General features: G+C 43.0%; 1 protein-coding gene across 1 annotated transcript in view; it reads right to left on the bottom strand.

Moving 5' to 3' along the window:
- Nucleotides 1-7,190, bottom strand: part of ACSL3 (acyl-CoA synthetase long chain family member 3) — a 51,780-nt gene extending 44,590 nt beyond the window's left edge. The window contains exon 1 of the mRNA XM_050902409.1: nucleotides 7,133-7,190. The gene's annotated coding sequence lies outside the window, so the exon portion shown is untranslated. The remainder of the gene's footprint in view (nucleotides 1-7,132) is intronic.
- Between the last annotated feature and the right edge of the window lie 15,652 nt (nucleotides 7,191-22,842).

Below are 22,842 nucleotides of genomic sequence, written 5' to 3'. Positions count from 1 at the left end.
AAAAAGAAAGGTGCCATAGTACCAACAGCGTTTGCAGGAATTTTGTGAATATTCTCAGCCAAAATTATTTTGCCTGTGTTATACAGATGGTCAGATTAGATTAATACAAGCTGACAAGCTGGAAGTCCAGAATAAGCTATTAAATATTTCTAGAAGAAGAATATAAATAAAATTTTTCATCTGTTTCATGAACCACTAACATTTCAAAACCCAAAAGAATTGTCTTGCATTTAAAAAAAATCCCCAAAAGAATCATGAAAATTAAGCTAATGATGTAATCAAAATATATACAATTTCAAGCACTGTACTCTTAGACTCTGTTATCTTAGATGTATACACATCTACAGATGCATAGAAAAAAAAGTCAGGCTAGCAGACCTCTCCATTCTTTCACACCCTGGACCTGGCCACAACTGCATATGTTAATGCATAACACAGGATGTGGACAGAATATTTTTTTTTTAAATAAGATTTATTTTATTGGTAAATGACAGATTTTTTGAAAACAAAAGTTGTCACAAGTTTCTTCATGAATGTCTATTTTAGTTAGCGTTCCTGATCAAAAACCCTCACACCACCTTCCAACACCCACTAACAGCCTTGGCTTTGTGACTAGGACACTCACACACTAGCTCACAGCCCTGCTACGCTTGATTGGGAAGTGGATTTGTACCTTCTTCTTGAAAGTACTGGATGTTACGAGGTTAAGCTATTTGTGCAGACTGTAAGAGAACTAGATAAAAATCTCCATCATCATCTTCCCCCCCCCAAGAGCGGGGGGGTGGGAGGGGGATGGTGGATAAAATGTACACAGTTGTCAGCACTGCAGAACTGGAAAATATTTTCTAGGCATCTCAAAGCTGTCCATTAGGAAAATCATTTCTCTATTCACAGCTTCCCTAGAACAACACAGTGCAGCAATACTTCATCAGAACAATTAAACTGCAGCTATAAATGACTGACAAGCCCTGGCAACAGAACTTCCCAAGTAGTTTGTGGACTTACTGCTGCAGAACAGACTGAACATTTTGCCACACAGACAATCAAGCTCCCTGCCTGAGCATTACCAGGACCACTGTCACCATCTTATGCCTGTTGCCTTACCTCTCTCCTCTTCAGCACTCACCAAACATATAAATCGTTACAAAATCTGCAGACAAAAAAAAGCAGATGCATCTCTACATAACCACTTAAATCCTCCTGCAAAGCCGTCACCTCCCGCTTCTCCTGTTCCCTTCTGCCTTTCTCCATACCCACATACTTAAAACACAGACTACAGACATCCTTTTTACCAAACACAAATTACACACACATCTAACTTTTAAAAACTAACACAGATGCTCCACTTTCCACATTTTTCATAGGTTCTCACAGAATGAGCCCATAAACTTTGATTTTAATAACAGTTTGGCGAAACAACTGCAGACCATGCTCCACTGTTTCACAGACTATATTCTGATACTGTCTTAAAACTTTGGTTGGTAGAAATCATACTCTATGTCTGATCCAATAAACCTTATGTCATCATGCACACTGATATATGATACTGCACTAATTGCTCTGAAGTCTTCTGGTCAAGAAGCAAAGAACCCATGCAAAACCTTCCTGTGGATGGTCGAGGTTTCTCGCATGTCTCAGTAGACAACCTGAACAAAACGAGGCACATTCCATACCCTGTCCTGGACAGCAGTAAGAGAAAGGCAGAAAAGTCTTTCCTCTAAACATGCAGAAAAACTGGTTTTATATAGTTTTCAGTTCACAGTATCCTTATGAGATTATCACAGGAGGAGAGAATGTTCTACATGCACAGTAACGTAACACAGCAAATTGACGGGGAACTGGATCTCGCAGTGCAGTACTACTGCTATTCTGCTGCTTCATCTTCAGCAAGTCACTTCTAATCTTTATTATCTATTTTCCCCTTCCAGGTCTCATACTGGTTTCATCTAGTAGATAAAAACATTCAGGGTAAGGATGATATTTACACAGTACATAAAAAAACAGAGCACCAGGTTTCCAATTTTTAAGTGAAATGGGAAAAGGCTTGCAGTTTGTTATTGCTGTTTTCCACTATCAACAGTAAAAATCTGTAAGTCAGTAACTTTCAATAATCTTATCTTCCCTGCTTTTCAGGACACTCATAAAACTGAGAAGCCAGCTTGTCCCATTTCAGATATTGTAATTAACTAGCACATCTAGGTAATTAACAAGACTCATGAATACTGAGGAAACATGACTTCCCCAACGCACATGTGTTGACGAACTGCCACCACCTCCTCCTCCTCCTATGGGATTACAGACCCTAAATCAGCACCTTGACTTCCTGTGAGCTGCAGGCTCACTTAAGAAACAAGTGGACACATGTGTAAGTAATTCCTTCCCAAGGATCAGTAAATACTGTTGCAAGTTTTGAAACAGCCTCATTCTAAAATCATTTTGAATTTTGTACAACTTTTCTCTAATTGATTTAGAAGGTAATACAGAATAAGATTTGAGCTTCCTTCAGAGAGCTGCACTTTTTTTCCCTATATAGTCCTGGATTTAGTAATGCCATTCAAGAGGTGTGATTAGGATGTGGCCTTGTCCAGGTGATTTCCTTCAACATCCTCAAAATCATTAGATCCCAACCTGTATCTTGAAGCAGAGTACTGAAACCTTCGAGAGCCCTTCAGGCCTTACTACATGGCAAACCCTGATGTAGATCAGGATCTCAGGATGAAGAGCAGTTCTTCCAACTCTAACTGCGTAATTAAACAAATAAAGTCCTGCCATTTGAGAGCTGCTTAAGATTGGCTTGAGTGCTTGCTATATTCCTCCAAGTGTGATGAGTAAACCTGCACTGCCAGACCACATGCAGTCCTAAATAAGCTGGCTCAGAAACTTCCACTGTGACTGCTCCGTGGACAGAAACTAGAGTCACGGGATAATTCAGGAGGGAAAGGGCCTCAGGGGGCCTCTGGTTCAACCTCCAGCTCAAAGCAGGGTCACTCATGAGATCACACCTGCTTTCTCAGGGCTTTAACCAGCTGGATTTTGAAAACCTCCATGGAAGAAGACTGCACAACCTCTCCAGGCAGCAAGTCCCACTGCTTGACTGACCTCACGGTGAAAAATGCCTTATAGACACGGACCTCTCCGACTTCAATTCACACCTGCTGTCTCTTGTCCTCCCACCACACAGCACTGTGAAGAACATGGCTTCACGCTCTTGAAAACCTCCCCATAGGTGCTGGAAGGGCCCCCCAAGCCTTCTCTTCTCCAGGCTCAACAACAGGCACAGTTCCTCTGCCTCTCCTCACCAGGCAAAAGCTCACACCTCAAGACAATCTTGGTAGCTCTCCACTGAACTCATCCCAGTTTATCAACATTTCCCTTGTCCTGGGGGGCAGTACAACTGGACACTGTATTCTGGATATGGTCTAACAAGTGTCAAGTGGAAGGGGATAATCGCTTCACTTGACCTACTGGCTGTGCTCCTGTTAATACAGCGCACACAGCCACCCCATGCTTAGCCTGCCGTCCACCACAACCCCCAGGGCCTTCTCAGCAGAGCTGCTCCCCAGCCAGGCTGGCCTCAGGCTGTGCTGGTGCAAGGGGTTACTCCTGCCAGGAAACAAAGCCAGAAAGCCCCCACCCTTAAATAGCTGTTTAAATGGTAAATTTGCTTAGTAATCAGCAGCAGATGAAATGGATAGAAATTGAAGCCAAGTCTTCTTAGTGTTAATACACCTTACTTAGTAGTACTAAGTCGCATCTTAGGGCCATATTCAGATGGCCTAAATTCCACATAAATCCTTCTGCCTATTTCTTATTAGCTGGCTTTCAGGCAGCTCCCCATTCAGTATCTTACATAAACTCTCTGAATTGCTCTCCAAAACCACCTAGATTTCTCCATTGACTGAGAAAAGGGGCTTGAGTGGAATTCAGGCCACCTGAACTTAGTCTTTAAGGTCTGGTAACACGCAGCATCAGACTGCGTTATTCCTTTGGTTGTGTCATCATGGCAGTAAGTAGCAGCTTGTTTGTCAGGACAGGTTTTAGTGTAGTCACTCTTCCACTGGAATGTTATTTTTAAAGAAAACGTAGATTTCTAAACAATTCAGGATTCAGTTCTTCCTGCTACCTTCTGGAAACTTACTCCATAGCTGGATTGTTGAACAAGAATGCTTTATCCATAGTTCTCTAGCATTTTGTCCTGAGCCATGTGTGCTGCTTTGTTCCAGATGTCTGGACGATTCACTGATAAAAATTTGATCTTTAGTATGATTGTGGATCAAACCATTCACTGGCCTACAGGGCCTAGAGGAAGGAGGGATAAAAGCCCTACATCGGCACTAAACGTGGGCTAGGGGAATCAATGGTTTAAATGCTCACCAGTTCAGCAAGAGCACACCATGCTTTAAGTCAAGCATGAAGACATTTCCTCTAGTCCTTCAAAGACTACCAGTTTTCCAATAAATACCATTCTGATTTTCTTAGGCTTCAGGCTGAACCAGATCTCTTGATTTCAGAAATTATTTCTCATAGGCATTATGGTTTTATAAGTGTCATAAATTGAAAAGTTACACATACCAGCACACTCAGCCCAACACGCTCTACTCAGTGGTCTTACGTAATCAGGATCCTCCAACCAAGAGAGATGGAGCAGGGAAGATGGGAACTACCCATAACACTTCTGAAAAGAGGAACCAGATTCAACACACCACAGTCCTGACACCTCACTTCAGGACCTTAGTAGTGCTTTCGTCAAAGCCCCAGAGCGCTCCAGATGCATAGGTACAGACAAGCCTACCCTCGTCCACAGCTGTCAGCTAGATCTCTCTCAAAGTATCACAGTACACCAACAGATACACAACTGTGAAATATACAGAATAATATTGAAGCTGAGGTTTATTATCTTCACAATTACTTTGAGTGGAATGGGACACTTGGAGATGGCACAACTTTCAGAACAAAGTGACAGCTTATTGACGATCAAACAGGCTATTTTAGAATAAATTAGGTAGGTTTGCTTCACTCCAAGGGATTCTGTTTCCATTAGCAAGAAGCTTGGTTTCCTAACCAGCCAATAGGGACTGGATCCATACCACAGGCTGAGCGTGTTATGTGTTTCAGAAGCCTTGACCACATAGATCAGCAGATCCATCACATATACTCAAGTTTGTCAGCCAGCCATCAAAACTGAACACACAAAGCATGAAATTTGGACCTACCTCCTGTTTCTAGGGACTAACAATAACAAACATGCTGAACAACTACAAAGAAAATCAAGTCTTTCAGTCACAATGTTTAGCTTCAACCACTCCTGAAGCATAAATCCACAGGACAAGGAGGAATTACCAGGCTTAACAATGTCTTTCCTTAATTTTTCAAAGCACACAGGACAGGCAAATACAATGAGATGTGCTTGCTCTCTCAGTGGTGCAGATGGTTATGAGTATGAAGTCCTATGAGTGCACCCAGATGATTATCTTTCTCTTAGGACATAATTAAGACCTGATAACGCATCTCCCATTTCTGACTTTTACTTTTTACCCCCAGGAAAAAAAAAAAAAAAGGTCATATGCCACAGTGCATTTTTGCACAATGAGATGCTAAGTCCACTCTGGAGAAAGACTACTTCTACAGCAGAAGGTAAGCAGACAAAAATGCCATTAAGTCTTTTTTGTTTAATTTTGTACTTTTTCTTTACATGATGCTTAGAACAATATAATAAACTTCATGTCAACTCAAATATTGCTTAAGACTTCTATAATATTCTAAAATATTTTTAGTAAAAATTAGCGCCCTTACTCTTAACAGACTTTTAGAAGTACTCAAAATCATTTATCATTGGTTTTGCTCTTTTTCACAAATTCTGTATCGATAACAGCACTTTTAAAGTCTGAGAGTGAGGCTATTTAAATACAAGAATTTCACGTTTGGTGTTATCAAATCCATTTCATAGGCCAAAAAAAGCTATGTTCTAGAATCTGGTACTTCTAAACAAAATGCAGTACTTCTCATTTTAAAAAATTATATACCAGTTCTTTTACATAACTACTACATGTTTTGTGGGGGTTATTTCTTCAGCAAGTTAAAAAAAAATCTAGCAGTGCTTATAAACTACCTCACAACTATTTTTATTCAAGTCACCGTTTTCATTTTTCTGAAAGTTACTGTTTGCTTATTTCCTAAAGATTTTTTATGGGTCCCACCAACTGAACCTCATGCTGTTTATGGAACTACCTGAAATAATCTTCTAATGCTTGCTCCTCTCCCATACACTTCGAGTGAAGAATGTTTCTCTGCTGTCTTTCCCGAGCAAGTCCACAAAGGGAAAAATACCTCAGCACTAAATCTAGCATCAAACCCCTAGAAATCAGAATGAAAATAGTAAAATATGACTGGAAATTCTGATTCGTACCTCCTTCAACCGCGCTGGTTTCACGTTGTATGCACTTACAAACCATAAGCTGCACGTCGAGACTGAAGACTACGCACAAACGCACTTTCAGTACCAAAACCCAAGATTTGGGGTATTCTAGTTAAGCGGCTGGGACACGGCGTCCCCCGACCCTGCACCGGCGGGCGGTTACCTGCCGGGCGGGCGGGCCGCGGCGGGCAGCCCTCTCCCCCCAGCCCCGGCCGGCTGGGTGACTCACGGCGTGCTTTCTCCACCTCCTCGTACGTAAGAGCCGAAACACAAAGAAAAGCAGAAGAAAAAAGCGCCTATTATTGCCTATTATTTCATTAATTAGCCGGCAAGCCGCTCCCGCGCGCTCCGGCGCCCTGCGAGGGCGGTAATCACCTCACAGCGGCACGGAGGCCGACCGGCCGCCGCCGGGGGACCCGGCGGTGCGCAGCCGGGCCGCCCCTCACCGCAAGCCGGGCCGAGGGCGGCTCTTGCTGCCCCCCACCCTCCCCACCCCGCCGGGCCGCTTCAGCACCACCGCGGCCCGGATGGCCGCCGCACTCGCCGCCGCGGGGGCGGCGGGAGGCCGCCCCGCCCCGGGTTGCGGCCCCGGGAGGCCCGGCGGGGCGCCGCCCGCCCGTTCCGGCAGCCCCGCACCACAGCGGGGCCGGACGCGCTCCCGGCGGCGCAGGGCCACGCAGCCACCCCCGCGCCGGCCTCCCCGCGCCCCGCACTCACCGGGCCCCGGCTCAGAGGACGCCCGCACGCCGCGGGCCGCCTCTACCCGCCCCGGCGCGGCCGCTCCTGCCGCCGCGGCCCGACTGCGCGCTCCCGGCCGCGCCGCGCCAGTGGCTGGGCTCAGCGGCGGCTCGGCAGCCCGCCGCCGCCGGGCGCCCTCATTCCGTATGCGGCACGGCGCCTCCTGGTTGGCCGGAGCCGGGTGGCGCGCGGGGCCGGGCTCCCGAGGAATGGCGATGGGGGGGGGGGCCCCGCGCCAGACCGGGGTTACTACAGGTCACCCGCGGCGGTGGGCGGGGCGAGGGTGCGGGGCCGGGCGTTGGGGAGGGGAGGGGCGGGGCCGGGCCCGCCCCCCGTGCCGGGCCGCGTCATCCGCGGCACCCGTCCGCGCTTCAGCCTCACTGCGCCTGCGCGTCCGCCGCCCGGCTCTGCCGCCGCTCTGAGGCGAGGGGCGGCAGCCGCCGCCACCGGCCCCGCGGAGCGGCTGTAGGGCGGCCTGCGGGGCCGGGCGCGGCCTGGCGGGGCCACCGCAATTAGAAATTACCCGGTCTCCTCCTACCTGAATCTCGGTGTCTTTCATCTCTATTAAAACGCCTGTTAATTGCCTCTAATCCGCCGTTAATTTCATTGCTTCGACAGGAGCTCCCGCAGTGGTGGGTAACTGCGTAAATGTGTGGATGATGTAAAATGTTGATTTTGCCTTGGGTGGAGGAATATGCACTGTTACCTGGTTCTGGCTGGAGCCCTGATGCATGGTAATACTTTTTTTATTTTTTTTGGTGAGTCTCCTGATCAAAGTAACTGATGTAGGGTGTTGAACTCTTAGAGCTCCTTCTGAGGAGTCGGCTGGGGCTGCCGTGGTCGCAGCTGGCTAGAGGTGCACGCCTGGCTGGGACCTCGTCCCCGCCGCAGGTGGCGGGCAGCGCCGGGCGGCTCTGGGGGACGCAGGCCGCGGTCAGGCAACACGCCAGAGCCGGTCCCTACCCCGGCGTGCTGGGGAGAGCTGTCCTCTGCCTGCCTAGCTGCTTGGGTCGTCGTTTTAAAATCCAGATCTGCTGCAAGAACTTCAGGGTTTGAGGCTGCTGTTAAGATTTTACTGAGTTTGAGGTTTTAAATGAAGGTATCATTAGTGGCAGTTGCTGCAGAGGTTTGTGACATGGATCTCTGCTGACAGAACTGAATAAAGACCGCTCATTTCAAATCGACTGTCATCAATGCTGGCGTCACTTGGAGCAGGTTTTGGTTAGTACTACTCGAGGCTAGGTTCCTATTTAACAGTTACTGAGGACCTCTTTTATCAATATTGACTCATCCACATCCTGCAAATGTTCCTTCAGAATTAAAGGTTTTAATTTAACCGGCGTAATACAATACTGAAAGACAAAATAAATGACCACCTGCCAAAGATAAGCAAAATAAAAACAACAAGTGGGAAGAAGGTTTCAAAGCCCAGAAGAAAGATTTAATCACAGCGGGTTGTGTGGTTGTGTCTGCAGTGGCGGCAGCCACCATTGCCACAAGGGTTAGGTTTGTTTTCCTCAGTTCGTGCAGGTCAAGTGCCCCTGTCACGCAGCCCTTAGGGCCCAACAGCCCAGCGATCTGAGCGGCACAGCACAAGGAAGGGCAGAGTAGGATTGCAAGGCTAAGGGCAGTAATCTGAACACAACGTTACCTACAGATCAGGAGGCAGTGAGTTACTTTGTACCATTTATAAACTATGCAGCGGACCACCGCACATGGCGTATGTCCCACAAATAGTCCTTCCTTCTTTCCCCTCACAGGTAACGACGTTTCAGAGGAAGAAGCACTGTTTGCATCTATGGTCATCTGCAGAGTCCTCAAGTGGCAGGGAATATATTGACTCTTACTAAAAGCAAATTAACAAGGTACCTACTTCTAATTCAAAGACCAACTAAGTCAGTCACCTCAGTTACTGGAAAAAACGCTTCCAAGTGTTTAGAACTGGAATAGAAGAGATGGCCACTGACGTTTCTGAAGAGCAGGAAAACGTTATCCACAGGAGTCATCTGAGCTACAAAGGTCATGAGCTACCCAAGCAAAAGTGATGCTAACTGAACTACGGGTAGGCGTATGGAGAGGTTATATTTAAAACAGTTTCACGCTCACTGGAAAAAGTGAAGAAGGATAAGCAGACTTGGAAGGAGAAGAAACTCATTTTTCAAAGTTGGAAAATGGGGGCATTTCTGCAACAGGAGGGAATTCAGGTGGCTTTCTGCAAAAGGTTTCACTTACATCAGTAGAGACAGAGTAAACTTAATAAACACAATGTGAATATTAGCACAAGGAAAGGAGCCCTACATTTGTGTCATGCAATCTTTCACATTTCATTCAAGGCAAGGAAGGTTCAGGATAAAACTACAAAAGCGATTTTACATAAAGGAAGGTGGGAGATAAAGCGGCGGACAGCACAGAGCTCATCTGCTTAGCATCGGATCTCATGTTGAACTCCCCATTCTCTTGTTTGCTCCCAGGTAATCACCAGCGACTGAGCAGTAAAATACCTTGGCAAAAGCCTCACTTTGAGAAATTCATGGAATCCACAACTTGAAATTAACTGTGACCCTTATTAAACTGCTAGATCTGAATACTATCAAGTTTTATGAGCAGGAGATTCCAAAGAAACTTTAACTCCAAATACAGATTTGTTGTAAACTTTGTATTTCAGCCTTACCTTTATTACAGGGTGCATGTTTTAAGTTTGCCTGAACTTTTGAGTTACTTGAAATCCAACAGCTAACTGTGTAACAAGCTATATTCATTCCAAATAGACACAGCTATTGGCTGTATCCCTAATAGTCTTCAGGGTAAATGAGGAGTTCATAATGACATACCACCCCAGCAAGATGTTTTTTGAAAAATTGTAAGGCCTTTGGTGTTGATGTCCCCCAGTTCTTACTGACTTTGTCTGGAGTGAGATAACAGCTACGTTATCCAAATAACAGCTACGTTATCCAAATAACAGCTACGTTATCCAAACTAGTACACCATGCCTGCTACTGAGGGGCTTGCAAGCTTGTTACAGGCACCAAAGCAGCTGAAGTGCTTTCATTGCCCTGCAAATACCAACTGTCCAAGCCCACTAGGATCTTCCTGTGTGCTGGACCGCAAGTCAGACATTCATCACAGAGCCCTTGTTATGTCCCAAAAAGCTGTCCAGTGCATTTCATAGCTTAAGATAATTTAGATAGGAGTAAGCTATTCAAGTAACAACAAAAATACTGAGAACTAACTAGTAAATCATAACTGGATGTGAGGCTTTCATTCATTAGTGTTTAAACCAATTTCGAAGGAGTTACGATTAAAAAGACTAAACTGTGTCCAATCCATTAGTCTACAATGACATTTATTAAATTTTCTCCTGTACCGTTTGCTGCTGGCGGCTGCTGGAGATGGTACCCCAGGCTGGATAGCCTGGTCCCTGGCAATCCCTGTGGCTCCTAATTCAGCTCAGCATCGGCGGTGAAAGATTATCTGCAGCCCACGCTGATTAAGCAACTTCAAATATAGAGACACCTAAGGTTTAAAAATATATACATATGTACACAAACAACAACCTACTGATTTAAACAGATTCCTACATGTATTCAGTATTTTCTTGAGCTTCTTTATAGATTCCTGACATTTACATATAGCATAGGAAAAGCTTTTCATGATAGCAGGGATTTTATCACATCTTTTTGCTTAAATGTAGTTTTTTACAGAGCAGGGCTTTGGAAGATAGTGGTGTAATGTGTCATTTACACTGTAACACTTTTCTTGTATGAGTCTATGCTGAGTATCCCATAAGGAAACCAAAGAATTTGGGGATTTATAGTAGACGTAATAGTCACCTATAAAATGATTGATAACCTATGTTTATAAATGTAAATTTAAACTGCACAAGACACATACACTAGTGACTGTGGGAGACAGTGACCTTTCCTATACAAGCTACGCACAATGAGAGGAAATGACAAGTTAAAATAGTAGCTGATTTATATGTTAAATAAAAAGGCAAAATAGCACAATTAAAGGCAGGAAAGAAGTTCTTGTATCACCCTAGAGCATTCAGGCAGGGAAGGAGTATCTGTGAAAACATTCATGGCTCCTACTAACCACATTCATGTTTTCACAAATGCTTGTGTTTTTGGTTTTTTTTTTTTTTAATTTCCAGAAGGAAAATCTCATTAACTATTCTCACTTTCCCTTATAAAAAGTTTCAGGCATCCAGTCAAGGGAAAAAAAAACACTGCCATATGTTTTGATCAGCAACAGAGAATGAATAGCAAGTAGTAAATAGCAGGGAAGATTGCAAGTGATCTTACGAAAATACTGATTTGGAAGTACAGTCAACTGACTCATCAGGAAAGAGAACAGAAAGCCAATGTTATATTTGGCCAATTCTAACTAATATCCAGGGGGAATTAATAAAAACAAAACCACGAGCCACATTGAAAAAGGAGAGTCTATGAATGGGTAAATGTGTGTGGAAGGTTGGCATTAATCTTTGATGAGCAGGCTGCTGCCTACTGATACTCGGGAAGAAGCTAGAGGGCGAAAAAACCCAACAGTCACAGATAGAACAGATGTGAGAGCTTTTAGCTAAAAGTCCCTGGAGGGACACAAAGAAAGTTAAGTGCTTCAAGAAGGTACATATGGTTAAACTAAAACCAAATTGACTTCTGATGTGAAATAACAGAGACAATTAAGGAAGCGCTTGGGTAGGACAAAGCTCGTGGTCTGGATAGAATATATTGCATTGTAGCCTTCAAACTTGTGAAAAATAAATGACTCTATAATAAGCACACTTTCTCCATGACTCATTAAATAATTGAATGCTAGAAGTCAATACAGTATTAGTCTAAACTAAATGAATTTTAACTAAAAAGAAGATAATGGTTTAAAAGTGTTTGCTTAGAACTTATTTTGCTTTACCTACAAACAATAACCAGTTCAACAAAGGGACTCATACCCCTGGACATTTTTAATTAAACAATCAAACTGGCATTGAAATATTCTATTTCTAAAGATATCCTGGTAGTGTGGCATTTTGAATGCCCTCTTAAAACGTAGAGAGGGTTGAGCTAATACTGAAGGGGCAGGGAGAGCCAGCTGGGATGCGGGTTCTGACAGCAGAAACGGCTTCTGTTCCCGAAGTGATCATTCCCAGAACTGTTTATTTTGGGTGTTGTTTTAAAAGATAGAAAAACATTTCTACAGCAAGCAGCATGAGGTTTCAATGCTAAATAGTCTCCGTGTTCATATCAGTACATTTGACTCATTTTTATCCATGAAGCTTTTTGTTTCCAAATAAAGGAACAAATGAGAAAGTTGCTAAGATTAAATTGGGAAGCAGCAAACTCTGGCAACATTCCCCAAATGATTAATTATTTAGTAGAACATTTGGTAATATGGGCATGCCCAGAGCCACTTTTCACAGAGAGAGATTGATGACATTAATAATAAGGTGATCAAGGGTATGATGTAAAATTTATCACCACTTGACACAGTTCAGCTTTGTTAATGGTTGAGTATTTCTTTAAATTCCTCACTTGTATTTTCTCATGCCACAGATACGTTGCCAAGCTACTGTGATAAATCAGAGTGCCATTCAGGTATTAATAGTATGATAACCCCCCAAAACTGAAATTTCCAACGAGGGGAAAGCATGTAACTGGGTTAGGACCTGTAAAACAAACTGCAAGGCGCGCTCTGCAACACCGCCACACCCTGGAACTGCCACACTATGAGAAATTGTGTCACCCATGGAAAATCAGAGGGAGGATTAAAAATAGAATTTATTTCTGCTCTTGAACTTTCTTGCTCAAAAGCCGCCTGTCGTTTTCTAGGCCAACGGAACATTACAGTGGAGCTGACGGCGTCAAAGGCAGCCAAGAGGAATGAAAAGCATCAAACAATGAACAGTGACTCGAGCCTGCAGAAAAAAGGTGATCGCTATGGGCTCTGAAGACAGTGATGTCCTGAGCGACCAGTGTCTTACAATACAATTTAATCATCAAACAGAACATAAAAACGTCCAAGCCCACGTCCGAGTCCACGTCTGAGCCCTCCACACTGCTTGTACACCAGCGCCTGCCCAGACCGGGCTCCCTGGCACCTTGCTGGGTGCCCAGGCATTACTCCGTGGGCACGGATGCTTTGGGCATGCTGCAGCCCACTCCACCGACACCCATTCCAGCCTTGGCTCTCCTGGGCACAGCACAGATTTAAGATTGCTTCTTCATTAAAGCAGCACCAGTCACAGAGCCCTGTTGCTTTTTAGACCACCATAGTAAGACTCACCAGGTTAGTCTGGATTACCCTGTGTCCGCCTGATATTTGAGAAGGAAGAAGGAAAAAAGCCACTTCTCAGGACAGACTTGCTTGCTTCTGCAATTCTGAATAAACAAACACGGTAAAGAAGTACTGCCACAGACAGAGCCAGTAGTTATAAACCCTGTAATGCAACAGTGAGTGGCTAAAACAATCCAAGAGCACTTTCCTGCTGTAGCAGGTGAAGGCTGCAAAGGCTTCTAATAGTTTGTTTTTATTTAATGGGTTTTGTTTAGTCAACTACTGTGCAATGTTTTCATAAAACAAAACCATGTTACTGTCTAAGACTTCAACCATGAAACAAACGTGGCCAAGGGTTTCCAAAACAGAAGCTTAAATCTGGGCTCTTGTGCAAGTTGGATGTTTGGGGTTATTTGAGAAAATTGAGGTAAACTACTGAGTATTGGCAGTTTGGGAAACACCGTGACTTAATTAGGTGCCCGAACGTACCCAAAACACATTCTGGGAAAACATCCCCCATTTATCCTGTCTCCTGTGCAAACTGCATTCATGGTGGAACTTCTCCCTCACATTTGCAGTGCGCTTTTTTGTCTTGAGAGGGTCTAAGTCTGTTTAACAATTTTGTTAAATAAGCCACTACTACCCCATCATATTTGTATAACATTACTTCCAACATTTAAATCTGAGAATCCTAACCAGCAGGAAAAGTTGCAAGCTGAGAAGCAGAAAGAGGGTGAATGAATGCATTTTCTTTCTCTGGGATATTAGGTGGAGATAAACAACAAAGATGCTTCAGAGCAGACCAAATTTCAGACAAAGTTGAGACTAAGTGTAACAGTACTGAATTAATTTATACTGAACTTGGTTATACTGGAAATTAATACAGAATTATAAAGGTAGGAGTGAAAGGGTTTAGAGTCCTGCCTAAACTATGAAGCAAGCTGTGAAATTGTTCAAGCAATGGATGCATGCACTGCAGGTTCATCAGAAGATGAACCTCTAACTATAGACAAGTTTTTCCTAGAAAAACAAAGGTGAATTCTGTATACAAACAGGCAGTTGGGATGTGTAAGAGCCAAAACTATAGTATACATTTTGAAAAAGAAAGCTATTGCAATAGGTCCAGGTCTGGTGTGTAAAACAAAGTGTTTTCTGACTCTCAGACACCAAGGTGCTGTCGATCAAGACACTCAGAGACTGACTATTCAAACTGCATTATGCATTCATACATGAAATTGATTTTGAATCCGGGGTTGTTTGAATTCTAACACCTCCATCTGATTTCATTTTGGCATAACAAATGAATCATTTTAATACCTGTTAAATTTAGTCCACAAAACTTAAGTTCATTGAACACACTTGGATTTCATTTGTAGTGCAGTACAGCAATGCTTCAATAAAATTGTGAAACTTCAAAAGAATGGCTTTCAGTGTGCTTTGTATAGGAGGGAACAACTCCTTTCCCCCTGCCAGAAATATGGAAAGGAAGCCGTCCCACTGATTTCACTAAGCTCAACTAGGGAATCCTTCAAAAGTTAGGGATATAGCAGAGGTGTCCAGTTTTGCAGGCCGTGCTGATCACCGCCAGGCTGTCTGCTGCTAGGCAGCCGCAAGGCGATGGTTTGTTGTACTCTGTGCAGTTTGTCCATCACACTTCTGTAGAGCACTTTGGAGACACTGCACCTTCGCAGCAGCAGAGCAGTAGACCCGAGGCATGCTGGTAGCGGATGGGAGGGGGAAAAAAGTTAACTATTTCCTTAAAGCCTCATTTGTGACATTTGTACATGTGTAAAAACAGGGATTATTCAGGGACTTATATGTCCATGGGCAGCAGAATGTCAGATCTGCTCCATTACACATTTACAGCATTCCTTACTGATTGCATCAGACAATCCGTACAACCTACTGCTTAAGGGACCCTTCGCTCTTCAAGTTACTCCTCAGTAATGATAAGAGGAGGTTTATTTAAGTTTTGACTGATGGACATACTCCTTTGCTTCATAGCAATTACTTAGTGATTGAAAATCTGGTTTCAGAAACAGCAGACAACGAAACAGAACTTCTCTAGCAGCCAGGTTTTATATGCTTAATGAAGTAATTATATGCTAAATAAAGTAATTGCAAAATTCAATAATTCAATAATAGTAATTGCAAAATTCAATACATTTTAAAGTTATCCCACTGCAATACTTGAGAAAGGGATCACTGGTTAAAAAAACAAAGAAAAGTAAATTCTAAATCAAATACTAATATACTTACATACACTAACATTCCATTCTATACTATAAAAGCATATTAGAAAGCATATTAAAAAGTATATAGAAGCATTAGAAAGCATATAGAACTGAGCACTCACAGTAACTAGTAAAATCAGAAAATATACAGAGAATAAAAAGAAAATATGCAGAGAATAGAGGCAGGAGGATTTAAGAGAAAGGTCTCATTCAAGAATTCATAGCTGAAGGTGCAATAATGAAAGTATGATTTTATAATCCTCCTACGTCTTGGCATTATTCTGAAGTAAATCTATGAAGGCATAAATAACTGAAGACAGTGTGATCTCTTTGATGATTAAAGTGATACAACACTCTGAGTTCAGATATAGGGTGCTCTGGGTTTAGGGAAAATAGGCCAGTGATATCTGGGAGCACATGGAGCATTCATCCTCACCTGACACAGGAAAGGTCTAAGGATTAAGATTAAGGAAGACAGTTCATGCATGAGGAAGACTACAACCACGCCTGCTTAACAGCACACAAAGAGGACATCTGCATACCATGATCTGCATCACTGCAAAACGTTTGCTTCATCAGCTAATGGATCATACGCCTGTTCTTCAAAACAACGCATTCTGTACCTCTTCACTCTGATATTTCAAAGATATAAGCATTTCTAAGAAATGAAAGTAGAATATATGCAAATGTGTATAAAAATTAGAAACAACAAATACTTTGTATGTGCAGTGAATATTTTTAAGGGATTGTTCCCCTAAATCTTTCCCTTAGGAGACCAAAACTCTATTACGTTCACAGGAGAACACCATAATTCAAAGAAGTCTTAAGTCCTGAAAGGGTGGTCCAGCTTAAATAGGACCAGTATTTCCTCCTGAATACTGTATGCTGGACCTTTCTGGAGACAACCCCTGCCAAGAAGTTCTAACCCCAGTCCAAATATCCGTTACCTTTGGCAAGAAGACAACGAACATGAATTTATCCTCTCAAACTACAAATCACTCACAAAATACATTTGGGGCTGGTGTGTGCTAGCCAGTGAAGTTACGGAGCCAATATGCTCAGTACTCAGTGTGGACAAGGCCCATGGCGTTCCTGCGCAGCCAGCTGTCAGCCGACACCACCATAGTACAGGTATTCACAGAGACCTCCTATAAACAAAAAAATGTGTGTTTTGAATACATTAAGCTTTCACGCTTATGCCAGCTTGGGGAAAAACTGAACATACTTTAGCTAGTGATCACCTAGTTACTCACTGTAAAATTTTTAAATTGTATCTGCACTTTGTTCAGTGTTATTTGGGTTGTTTTTAAAGGCATTTTGTCTGATCTATTTCTCTAGTTGAGACAAAAGCCTGGAATTTTACATCATAGTCATTAGCACAGCTTACCAAGGTCATGTTCTCACACAACCTGTTTTGCTCCTGGGAGACAGTTCTGAGAGCTCAATTGCATGTACTGAGTCAGCTCCCTTTTCTTCCAGAATAGGATGTTAACACAGGCAATAGCATTATTTTTGCTTGTAGCAAGGTATTGCTGTTTACCATGGGAGGGTTTGGCAAGAATTGCTTCTTATGTAAACAAGTAGAAACGAATGATGTTTTCTGGAGGCCTAAATAAAAGTCTTGTTAATTTCTTGAAAATATGCATGGATGTAAAATATTGGACCTGATAAATATTAAGTCATTATACACTTAAAGTTCTATTTCATCTCTTATGTTAAACTAATAAGAGCAATTAGTTTCGTAGTATGCTGATGTGTTAGAAAGGTCTGCAAACTATAGGGCTGGTTTAGTGTACAGTATTCTTAGCATAAATTAGAACACTTTTTTTCAAGATTTTAAGTCTGTAATAGAAAACCAGACTACTCTGGTGATACTGTAATTAACCGTGATGTAAATGTAACAGTGAATAATGAATGTAGTTACTGAAATTGTGGAATATCTAATCAACGTGTGAAATCCAGATGCCTTTAGGATATGATCAGCTAGAACTGTCATTAGGTGTCATTTGCTTTGTTCCTGCCGAGGCAAAGAAAGCATGATACAAACCATTGAGAACTAATATTTATTAAGAAACTTATTTTAAAAAGCTTTAAACTCTCCTTCTTACCTCCTTATTTTTCTTGTGCAAGGGATATGAGATTTTATAGCAATATTAAGTTTCCTCTGACTATCTCAAAGAACAAAACTCCTGGAAAAAAAGATGCTTAACTGATCCATCTTTATTTCTATCTTTAACAGTTTGCAACACCAATTCATGAAGCCCTTTATACTTTTTTATTACTCCATCCATCTCCTCCTCAGTACACAGCACAGAAGGTAACGATCAACATCATAGTCATTATGCCATGAAAAGAGCAGTTATTTTTTAAGCGAGAAAAAAAATCCAGCTTGCATTTTGATGTTAGAAATTCACTAGTACTATTCTGCAAATATACAAAGAATCATGCAGTGTGGAACAGATTACACCCCATCACACTTATTTAAGAGTTTGATATTATATTTAGGAATATATTTTGCCTGGAGGAATACTAAATAGCCATGCTCTTAATTCTAAGGCACCAAATGATCTCCCAACCTGCTGAAAAGCACCACTCCCAAAGCGCTTCTAGCCCTCATAGTCAGCCTGTGGTTTTCCTGCATTTCATTTACCAGAGTCAAGTACAAAAGAAAAACCAGTCTTCCTCTAAAAAAACCCAGCAAATAAGACATCAGTGCTTGTGTAAACAAATCCTGAAATCTTGACAGGCTCCGAATCCAGAACGCAAAGGATGCAATCTTGGATTTTCTGTTAACATTTTTTAGATTTTCTGTGGCGCAAGTAAAGATTTTTTTAAAAAAACATAGGCTTACAATGTGGCTTTTGAGAGACACTTACTGCCTACAGAACCCAGTTCTTGATTTAGGAAATAGATATATGCTATGATGTCATGGGAATTGGCTAACATAAGTGCCAAAGAAGTCATGTTTGAAGTGCCAGCTGTGGAGCTGCCCAGCTGTGCCCAGCTGGAAGCAAAGGCAGGAGAGTTGCCACTAGCATTTCAAGGCGGCGGCGTTATATTTCAATGACATCTTTTAGAAGAGCACAACAAAACTGGTGCCGGGGAAGGAGAGGCCAACACACAGGTAATCCTCCTGTTGAACTAAACTTTTGGGTCCCCTGAAAATTCTGATTTTTCCCTTCCTGCAAGAACTGTAGTCCTCATGTACAACTTTATCTGGAGCAGGCTGTTCCCAGGACATAACTCACATGCTCCGACTCAGCTGCCGTAACCCCTGCTCTCCACCACCTTTGCCCTTTTTCTTCATCTCCATCGCTTGTTGTGGTACATGGAACACAGCCCTTGATCTTATAGCAGTTGCACTAGACTAGGATCAAAGTGTAGAGGCTGGCAAATTATCATGGGAGACTCCAGCCACAACGAAAAGGCCTTTTCATACTTGAAAAACAACATGCATACTTCTGCTGCCATGTAAGTAAAAACATAGTTATGGTTAGACACGTGATGATGAGTAACAAGGATACAGATTACTAGCTCTTGAGTGCATGGAGATGTGTTCACGCCATCCGAAATGCTGACAGTGCCAGGATTTATCACTTGCTTTTAGTGACACCTCCCCCTACGTACTTTTATTTTCCCATCATGAGCTAAAATTTCAAAATGTGACAGTAAGAGCTACTTATGGATGTCCTGAACTGACAAACAAGCGGTTATCCACAGAAAGCCGGATATATTTAAAAAACAATGGGAAGTTCATGCACCTGTATCCCATCTCGTCAGCACTAATGGTGGTAATAGCCCCTCTTCGTGACAGGTTTAATGGTCACCTCTCAACGGCTGCATTCCCTGCCCCTTAGCTTGGCTAACCGGTGGCTGACCGCCTGTGCCGAAACGAGACAGAGAGGGGAGTTAAAACTGAGTCCGTTTCTCCAGCTCTTGGTGGCTCAGAGCAGCTCTTGCTGTTCATTTTCATTCAGTCCTTCAACGGGTGACGGAAAAGACGGGATAGTGGGACTTTGGTGTCATTCTCAGTGGTAATTCTGGGACCTGCAGCCGGTGCTGGCAGGAGGACAATTCTCACTGGGATCACTGCCGCTCCCCAAAGCCAGTTATTTTAAGTCACATCTAAACAAGGAATTATCAGCTTAAGATCAGCCTTTCTCCCCTGCAGCAGGTTCAATTAGATGGAATACTTGGTAACTAAAAAGCAAAATTACATCCTTCTGGCTTGAGCCAGACTCCTGTTGTCTTCGGTGGGTGTTGGCTCCTGCTGAATTGAACGATTCACAGCCTGGCCGTAGGTATGTGGGTAAATACCTGGGAGGGTGATGTGCCCTGTGCGCCTGTTTGCATAGCTGGATACCAGCCACGGAGGCACAGCAGCCTCATTTCAGGCACTGCTCTGCGCGCTAATTGCTGACATCCTTGCCTGCAGGAGGGTAGGTGACTCCGCACCATTTCTTGTACCACCTGCCTGGCACCACCTTGCTTTCTGGTGGTAGTTATTGGCCCTCTCTCTAGCTTATCCCCTGAGCAAAAATAAACAAACACACCAACAAAAACTATCACCTGCCTCTTCACACTTCACAGCCTGCCCCATGCATGCTCGTTTCCCTCCTTGCTGTCCATACCCTCCATTTTCAGTGGGTATTTGCTGCTCCAGCCATCATGTATTTAGCGGCAGCATATAGGCACCAGCAGTTTGCATCAGGTACATTGCTATAATCCAAGCAGAGGCTAAAAGCCCATTGCAGACAAGGTCTTAGAAACATGAAGAGGCTTGCAATAAGGAAAACAAAACAAAACAAAAATGCTCTTAACATATCTGTGTTTTTTTTCTATGAAGCTATTTTATGGATTTTTTTTTAAATCCATCACTAGGTCACCTACACAGTATTATTGCCCATTAAATAAAAAGATTTATGTACCAAAACAAAAAGACATATTGTATTTGCTAACAACCAAATCCCAGCATCTTTATTTTTGCCAGGCCCAGCTCAGGAAACCTCTTGCTGGGCTGAACGGCTAAGCACCAACCAGGGCCCCCAACAGACGTTTATATTGGAGATGCCACCGGACAGTGACGGCCAGCTCCAGAGTGAAGCTAGGCCCTCCTTTTCTCACTGCTGAATTAAAAAAAGCATGGGTAAATCCCCTTCCCCCACAAGTCAGAGCATTTCTATTAACACCGGTTGGGTGAAGATTTCACTCGATATCCAAATACCTCTGGAGTTCAGGCGGGTGCAGATCCAGAGGTGACAGTCATGTCTTATTGACATCCATGATATTGTTCCTCAGCTTCCTTGCAGCTTTACCGGCCCCACATCTAAGGCTGTGGCTCCACCGAGCATCTCCTCCGGCAAGGGGTGCTCACCCGGAGCCCCCTTCTCAGCTGCTGTGCCCTCGGCCCCGGTTAACCCCCTCAGCTCCTCCAGCTCACTCTGCGTATGTCCGTCTTCTCGGCCAGATTTCTGAAATGATTCAGTTTAGGAAATAAACAAAATGGAGCTTCCCCCCGGGGGAGAGGCATGAGCAACAGGTGAGCAGCGAGAATACCAGCAACCTGCTGTCACAAGACTGTCATTACCTTACACTGCATATAATTAAGGCCGCAATTTAGCCTCGCTGAATTAATTTGTTCAGTCCTCATTCACTTGCTTTTATTGGAGGGGAATGATCTGAAAGCAGCTGAAATCATGGCATTGGGTCACTGCATTCAACTACATGTGGGCTTCGGCCGTGAAGTCAGGCTCCAGATTTGCACTCCAGAAAAAACTCCCATCCAGAGTCCTCTCTAGTTCTTTAGTTGCAAAGGTTTGTTTGAAATTGATGATGAATCAGGAAACTTTTGAAGAATCCAACCAGAACAGAAATCCAGGTGAATTTTGTGTATATATACATTTCGAAAAATTTCACTTCATTTCATCAATATTGCTGTACTAAGCACAATACTTTTGAGAAACCAGGTATGCACTTCATATAAAAAGGTGGAACAAGCCGAGGACTGATGATGAGAGTGCTGATGGAACTAATGCACATTTAAAACGTAAACCCCTTCCCTTCAGTATTAATTTGATCTGGGGTATAGTAGAGCAATGGCAACCCTCAGATTGCTTTATACACCAGTGAGTTAGACTTCAAGTGCTTTACAGGAGAACTAAGAAAGCTCATGAAAAGAAAAGCCATCATTCAAAATTTCTAAGAGCTATTAGGAGTGGAAATTAGCTACAGAATGTTCTATCATTTTATTACATACATGCACACACATGTATAGATGTACATGTATGTGGAACTGCTTATTTACTCATTAATTAACTTTTTACATCTCCCATCCATCGTGGCTCCTTTGCTGCGAGCCCCTGACCAAAACTTAGGGGTGGCTGCAAAGCCCTTTTCAAACATTAACAGGACTTGGACATTATGTTCTAATTCTTTTTATTTCAAATGTTTATAAATTATTTAAATACGAGATCTAGCTAACTGTGCTGTAGAGAAATCATGTTTTACCTAAGCTTAGCCTGCTTTTTTAACAATACCGTTTATTTCAATACCTGATAAAATCAAATGTATTGCCAGTGAACACACAATGGAAAGCTATTTTTCTGTTGAAAATTTAATTGAAAGTTATCCCAAGTAACAATGAAAAACCATAGCAGCATTGGCGTTACATCAATCAGTCCTGGTGCATTAAAAATGTACCTCTGTACTGTTTGTGATCAGAGAAAAGATTAAACGATACAGAGGGTCGGTTGGTGGTTTTTTAACAACTTCTGGCAACTGGGTTACAGCTCTGGACAGTGGCCAAGAGTGCAGTTTTCACGTGCAATCGAGGCTACAGCTTAAAACAGAGAAGGAATCAAATCCCCCTCTGCAGTCAGGGCTGAAGAGGGCCCAAGCCAGCAGGTGGTCATGGTGGAGCCCAGGAACCATGACCGGGGACAGTTGTACGTTACACTCCAATTAATTTTCATATATTTTTTTAATGCAAGCAATTAAAAACACAGCTGTCCATCTGCACTCCCCGATGACAGCCGGTTTTGCCTACTCACAGATTAAGTAAAGCCAATCAGTCTCCGTCACCCATCGAGACCACTGCCCATTGATGTCAGTGCCTAGGTCAGCCCCATTCTCACTCCACCCATTAACTGCGAGCAGCAGGTGACTCCAGTGGGACACCACGAC

Source organism: Gymnogyps californianus, chromosome 10, assembly GCF_018139145.2.
Source record: "Gymnogyps californianus isolate 813 chromosome 10, ASM1813914v2, whole genome shotgun sequence".
NCBI classification, from domain to species: domain Eukaryota; kingdom Metazoa; phylum Chordata; class Aves; order Accipitriformes; family Cathartidae; genus Gymnogyps; species Gymnogyps californianus.
This window is presented reverse-complemented; position numbering and strand designations above follow the sequence as displayed.